This window comes from Alosa sapidissima, chromosome 14 (assembly GCF_018492685.1).
Source record: "Alosa sapidissima isolate fAloSap1 chromosome 14, fAloSap1.pri, whole genome shotgun sequence".
In the NCBI taxonomy this organism is placed as follows: Eukaryota; Metazoa; Chordata; class Actinopteri; order Clupeiformes; family Clupeidae; genus Alosa; species Alosa sapidissima.
This window is the reverse complement of record NC_055970.1, coordinates 15173484-15180983: the sequence shown is the minus strand read 5'-3', so window position 1 is coordinate 15180983 and position 7500 is coordinate 15173484. Positions and strand designations below refer to the sequence as shown.

At 43.6% G+C, this 7500-nt stretch overlaps 1 protein-coding gene and 1 long non-coding RNA gene across 2 annotated transcripts in view; one reads left to right on the top strand and one right to left on the bottom strand.

The window, feature by feature from the left end:
- The window catches only part of LOC121682182 (complexin-1-like), a 53489-nt gene that overhangs the window by 43749 nt on the left and 2240 nt on the right, over nt 1-7500 (top strand). The gene's annotated exons all lie outside the window — the stretch shown is intronic.
- Nucleotides 5659-7500, bottom strand: part of LOC121682183 — a 19737-nt gene continuing 17895 nt past the window's right edge. The window contains exon 4 of the long non-coding RNA XR_006022461.1: nt 5659-5763. This is a non-coding gene — a long non-coding RNA (uncharacterized LOC121682183). The remainder of the gene's footprint in view (nt 5764-7500) is intronic.

Genomic DNA, 7500 nt, shown 5'->3' with positions numbered 1-7500 from the left:
GTTTTTGCTACAAACATCAGTTAACATCACTGCCCAATTAACATCACTGCCTAGTTAACACCACTTTTAACACCACTGCACAGTTAACACCAGTTTTAACACCACTGCACTGTTAACACTATTCTTAACACCACTGCACAGTTAACACCATGGCACAGTTAACACCACTGCACTTGTACACCACTCTTAACACCATGGCACAGTCAACACCATGGCACTGTAAACACCACTGCACTATTAATACCACTCATAACACCATGGCGCAATTAACACCGCTCTTAACACCATGGCACAGTTGACACCACTCTTAACACCACTGCACTGTTAACACCACTCATGTTGTGTATGTGTTAATTCTTTGTTAGTAGTTGAGTGATAACACTCATAATGGCCCTGCTAATGTTAACATCTTTAAGCCCACTGTTAGATTCATGTGTGTGTGTGTGTGTGTGTGTGTGTGTGTGTGTGTGTGTGTGTGTGTGTGTCTGTGTGTGTGCTTGTGTGTGTGTGTGTGTGTGTGTGTGTGTGTGTGTGCATGTGCGCATGTGTGCGTCACTGATTTGGGCTGCTGTCCAGAAGAATCTGACTGCATCATCCAGCAACCTCAAACGGAGAGAACCCTCTCTAAGGGAAGGGCTGTAGCTATGTGTGTGTGTGTGTGTGTGTGTGTGTGTGTGTGTGTGTGTGTTTGCATGTGTGTGTGTGTGTTTGCATGTGTGTGTGTGTGTGTGTGTGTGTGTGTGTGGTGCACAGAACCCTCTCCCAGAGCAGGGTGTGTGTCTTTGCAAACCTTAGGTTACAGTACATGGTGTTGCTCTGATTTGTAGATAATTAACACACACACACACACACACACACACACACACACACACACACACACACACACACACACACAAACAAACACACACACACACACACACACACACACACACACACACACACACACACACACACACACAAACAAAGTGTATTCTTCATCACTCTCTGTGTGTAGAGCTGTGTTTAACTATGCTGCTTGGTCTAGCTGTCATCATTTATTCTTTTGTGTGTTTCGTCACTCAGTGGTTCCCAGTCTGTGTGTGTGTGTGTGTGTGTGTGTGTGTGTGTGTGTGTGTCGTCATCCCGAGGGAGAGACGGTGAGAGGCTAAGGATTTTGTCCTTTAAAAAGATTAAAGGTTCGGCTGACAACTTTGAACATCGGAAACTCCTCTGCTGCAATCGGAGAAGGGAGGTTGCATACAGACCTCTGTATGTGTGTTTGTGTGTGTGTGTGTGTGTGTGTGTGTGTGTGCCTGTCTTTGAACAGTGGTAAACTCTACTACTGTAAGAGTAGTGGTGATGTTGCAGTCAGACCTGCTGAGTGTTATTTTACACACTCTCTCTCTCTTGCAGTCACAGAGGCAAAGATGAGAGGGGGGGGCAGGTAAAACAGCATCAGTCAGGAGGGGGGTTGGGGGGCAGGTGAGACTGTATCAGTAGGGGGGGGGCAGGTGAGAATCATGGACATGTATGTACATATACATATACATGTGCACACACACACACACACACACACACACACACTGTAACAGAAGCAGAGAGAGTACTGTATCTCTGCAGGCCTGCTCAATCCTCTGAAGGTCTATTTCTGGCCCCAGCAGAGTGATGCATTGTGGGTACCTGACAGCACTCTGGGGCGATAAGAGGTGGCATTCAGCTATGGGAACAATAGATCTCTCTCTCTCTCTCTCTCTCTCTCTCTCTCTCTCTGTATGTGAGTGTGTGTGTGTGTGTGTGAGTGTGTGAGTGAGAGAGAGATTTATGTATGTGTGCATCTGAAGATTCAGTAAGGCACACTGGCAAATAAGGTCCATTGTGTGTGTGCACCTTTGGAGCGACAATGGGACACAGATGTGTGAGAACAACAGATGCGCGTGTGGGCATGTTGGTATCTGTTTGTCTGTGTGTCAGTGTGTGTGTGTGTGTGTGTGTGTTGTTTTGTGACTGACAAAGAGGGGCCAGGAGGGAGTTCTCTTTTTTCCTCCTGACAATCATTAATTTGATTTCTTTTGAAAGAGCAGCAGCATCTTGACGTGCGTGCGTGCGTGCGTGCGTGCGTGCGTGCGTGCGTGCGTGCATGCGTGCGTGCATGCGTGCGTGCATGCGTGTGTACCTTGTTAGCAGTTAGAGTGACAACATCCATGATGCCCCTAATGTTAACATCTTTAAGCCCACTGTTAGATCCAGTGTGTGTGTGTGTATCTGTGTGTGTCTCTGATTTGGGATGCTGTCTGAAAGCTTCTGACTGCATCATCCAGCAACCAAAGACATATAGAATCCCTCTCTAAGAGCTGGAGCATGTGTGTAGGGCTGGAGCGATATGTGTGTGTTCGTAATCTCAGGTTACTAGGGATGGATATTGTGTTACTGGTGCTAAGTTGTTACCAGCTTGTGATAGGTTGGTACGATAATATTGTTAAGCTACGGGACAAAGGGTGCTGCTATCGGTGTTGAGTGTGTGGCATTGAATGGGTGACATTGAGTGGGTGGTGTTGAGTGGGTGGTGTTGGGTGTTGTTGATTGGGTAGTGTTGGATGTTGAGTGGGTGGTGTTGAGTGGGTGGTTTTGAGTAGAGTGTGTTGATTGGGTGGTGTTGGGTGTTGAGTGGGCGGTTTTCAGTGGATGGTGTTTATTGGGTGATGTTGAGTGGGTGATGGTGGTGTTGAGTGGGTGGTGTTGATTGGGTGGTGTTGAGTGGGTGGTGTTGAGTGGATGTTGTTGAGTGGATGGTGTTGAGTGGATGGTGTTGAGCATTTAGTGGGTGGTGTAGGTGGTGTTGAGTGGGTGGTGTAGAGTGGGTGTTGTTGAATGGATGGTGTTGATTGGGTGGTGTTGGTGGTGTTGAGTGGGTGGTGTAGAGTGGGTGGTGTTGGTGGTGTTGAGTGGGTGGTGTTGAGTGGGTGGTGTTGAGTGGATGGTGTTGATTGGATGGTGTTGAGTGAGTGGTGTTGGGTGTTGAGTGGGTGGTGTTGAGTGGATGGTGTTGAGTGGGTGGCATTAATTGGGTGGTGTTGAGTGGATTTTGTTGAGTGGATGGTGTTGACAGAAACAGCATATGTGTATATGTGTGTGTGTGTGTGTGTGAGAGAGGGGGAGAGACAGAGAGAGACTGTGTGTGAGTGTGTGTGAAAGAGAGATCTTATTTGTACTGTATATAAGGGTATTGTGTATGTGTGTGTGTGTGTGTGTGTGTGTGTGTAATGGCACTCTGTGCTATCCTCTATAATTATCCCAGCAGGAGTCCTTTCTTTCTTCCACATGTTCCCCTCTCACACTCTGTTATTACATTAATCTCTTAATCTCCTATCGATCACACACCTCCTCACACACACACACACACACACAGACACACACAAACACACACACACACAAACACAACACACACACACACACACACACCTCATCACACACATACACATACATGCACGCACACACAACACCACAAATGCGGCAGGGGCAGATGGAACTGTAAATCAATATGGTCTGTATGTCTGGACATCATACCTGTGAACACACACACACACACACACACACACACACACACACACACACACATATACATACATACATACACACACACACACATACACACTCATTCACACACATACACACACACAACACTCACTCACTCACTGTGGTGGGGCCATCACCCAGACTGACAGATACACACTGTCAGGGAACGAGGCGGCCACCCCATGTTTAGGGAGGTGTGCCAGTGGTTAAGGTGGTGTTGAGGGAAGAAGGTGGCAGGAGACTGCAGTTCAGTGGAAAAATATAGGAATTTACAATCAGAAACAGGCAGATCCGGGAAACACAGTTGGTGTTCAGGCATGAAATGCAGGGATCTTCTGCAAACTAGGCAAAAATGTCAATAGCCAACAAACTAGGCAGCAGTGTTTACTTCTTCGTACCAGGTCCAACGAAGGTGACCTTGCATATCACTGGACCAAACTTTATCCCCTTGCTTCACAGCAAGCAGGGTTAACCTTACAAACGTCAATTCACATCAAACATGAAACTGAGTGAGTGCAGTCTTTGGAGTTGTAGCACAAGGCAGTCTTTCAACAGTTTATAGCAGAGGGGGTTAAACAGGTGAAAAAGAGTGGTCTGCTTTTTCACACACACACACACACACACACACACACTGTGTTGGGGCCTGGTTTACACTGAGGAACAATAGGATTCATACTCACACCAGGGCTACAGTATGCTACCTCATGTGTTTGCACGATGGGCCGTTTAACCCACAGCAATATTCGCATCCCATAGGTCAACAATAGACACAAGACCAAAAACCACTGGCAAACAAACAGCAATACACCTACTTTTCAATTACTGAATTTTTTGGTCACTGTTTCAACTCTCAGGGCCAGATGTAGGTACATTTCTGAACCTAGTGTTATCAGCGCCATGGACAAGCCGCAGATAGCGAATGCTGTGGTACGTGGTATTTATCAAACTTTCACTTCATCGGGTAATCTGCGCCTTTCTCCGCCCCCTATCACAATTTATGAACGTCCACAACTGAACGACATAGCCTACATACAAGCGCAGTTGAATGAAGTTAACTGAAGACAACATTAAAAAGAAACACTTAGCGATCATGAAATAATACAATACATGATAAGATGTCAATAAGCAGACATCTTATCATGGGAGATAAACTACTTGTGCACGTAGGCTATGGAAGTTCAACGAAAGTTAAGGATGCTTTTGATATAGTACCAGACGCAACACTGATGCTCTAAATAGCACTTCTGTACATAACGCGGAATACATAATTAGGCACTCTTTACGCTTCCCCTCCCATCTATTTAAGGGGCCGTCTACACGATGCCGGTTTTTGTGAAACCGGTGAGGTTTTCTTATCGGTTACGCCTTGCCTGTACACCAGCAGTTTAGGAGACTGTAACCGATAGTTTTTGAAACCAGCTTTTGAAGTGGGGATTTTTGAAACCGCTGGCTAACTTTCACCGTGTAGACGCCTGTAGGTGCGATTTTATGACGACATAGCCCCACCTCTCAACTCAGCCACAGCACTCGACCTGACACGCTGCTTGTCAAAACAAACCAAACCATTTGATTATCATATTAAAATGTTTTTTTTTTCTTTCCCCTGTCATGATTTATGTGCACAATGTAGCCTATCAGCCTTTTGTGGCTAAGTTAGCTTAACTTAGTTAAACATTAGCTTACTGCATATTAAAGTTTTCTCCAGTCGTGCTCAGACCTAATGCAATGCGAAGGCTAAGCATTTGAAATTTCACATAGCAGTCACATACCTTGAAAATGAACTTTATTAGTTTAACAGTTGAATTGAAAACCGAATTGTCTGTAGTCTCCTTATTTCATGTGACTGCTCAATAAACTGTTTCAACAATGTTTTCTTCTACACGATTCACGCAAATTAAACGTGAAGCCTCTGCACGGCCGGCGCCATCGACTGGGCTGGCATATGCACTACAGCACATTTAGGCGGTTACACCTCTGTGTGTGCACGCAAGGTTTTTTTTTACCGGTGTCGTTAAAGGTGTGAAAGTGGTAAGAGAAAATTCACCCGGCAGTTTCGTGTAGTTCGTGCATTTTCAGCTTCTGCGTCAGGCAGTCTGCGCCTTTACCTTAGTGCGGCCTGTTCGTACATACCTCGCCATGATTTGACGTGCATGTTGCGAAACAAATACGCCTGAAGTGGGCGCAAATGCGTTAGTGCATCTGGCCCTCAGACTTTTGTGGGTTTACTTCTCTGGTATAATGGTTCAATGTGTGAAATGTGTTACTTTATTCATCACTATTTTGTTTATTTAATGTAGGCATACTAATGAAATAAAATAAAAACTGTTACATTTGAACTATTTTGGAAGTCACTTTGGACAAAATCATCTGCTAAATACAATAACCATAATGATGGTAATTTTGATACCATAGATTTAATAGAGACCCAGTCAGACCAATAGTATGAACAATCAGGAACAGAGTTTATTTACAATGATGCGCATCAAGGGAGAGACAGCATGACTTCACCTAAAGATCCATCAGCTACTCTAACTAGACAAGGAAATAGTTAGGGTTTAAGTATCCTTCCAGGCTGACGGGAGATGGCGTTGGTCATCCCATCTCACGTGGATTACAATAAATCAGACTCTGATTAGTGGCAACCTGGCAATAGCTACTGACGCAGCCAGTAGAACAGTGAAACACTGCAAAGTCATAATATTCCCGCTTATCTCTAAATACAGTCACACACAGATATACACAGGGACAGTACAGATATCATACAGTCATTACATGGAATCATACTTTTAGTATCAAAGTGACCCACTAATGAGAAATGCAGAACATTAAACCACATATTGGAATATTGGACATAATGCAGAACATTAAACCATATATTGGAATATTGGACATAATGTTCTATTCCACTTTCTCTCAATAACCATAACCATAACCAACATCAGAGCCACAAATTCACACGCTCAAACACTGAGTCATATCCTCTACATTCTGATGCATCATTACAATAAATACATGCAAAGACACACACACGCACACACACACACACACACACACACTTTACCAACAAAACTAGATGCGCGCGCAGCCTTGAGGCAGAAGACGCTTGGTGGCCGTCCACAACATTATAAACTTAACCTAAATAGTCGGCTGCTGTAAGCTACAATCGGATTTTTTTGGTATACCCCTGTTGTCGCAATGATAATAACATCTCATTTCAGACTATATATAAGTTTGACGTTCATTTGGATTATTAATATAACATCGTATTTTGTCATTTTTGGCGAAGACATGCATTCCGTTAGGGATATTGAACATATTTAACATTCTCTAACCATCGTGATTTCGAATTGGTGCAGTTTTCAGCACAAAAACTTGTTTTATTCTTTTGCTCTTTTGCATTGCTCTATGCTGTTCTATGGTGCTTTCTGCCTCTTGGTTGCGCACGCATGTTTTCGAGACTTTCCATAGAAATCCATGAAACATTTTTAAATAATTACTAATTCGCTGTCTGACATTATTTATATTTTTGTATGTGAAATGATGAGTCAAATAGCAAAAAAGGGTTATGGATAGGTTCGAATATAGGCTACTAAAAATGAACAGTTATAGAGATCAACGTGAACGTGAGTCAGTTAGCCTACTGTAAGAACCGTAGCGTGGTTTCATCTATGTGATAGCGATCAAGTGTGTAGGCCTACAGTTGATATAGGCCTACATATTCTATGAGATTTACACGTTCAAAAAAAACATGGATAAGCTGAAAGAAACTTTAATTGTGTTTTACAGTTTTGCAAAAATAATAAATGCATAGCTAGTGAAATCATTTCACTATCCTAGTCGCTAAGATAGAAATTATTAGGACACATACTTGCTGTGGAGACGACACACTTTAGGCTATTCAGAAATTATTTGCGAGATCATTGCAGCCTGATTATTAGCCTATATTTA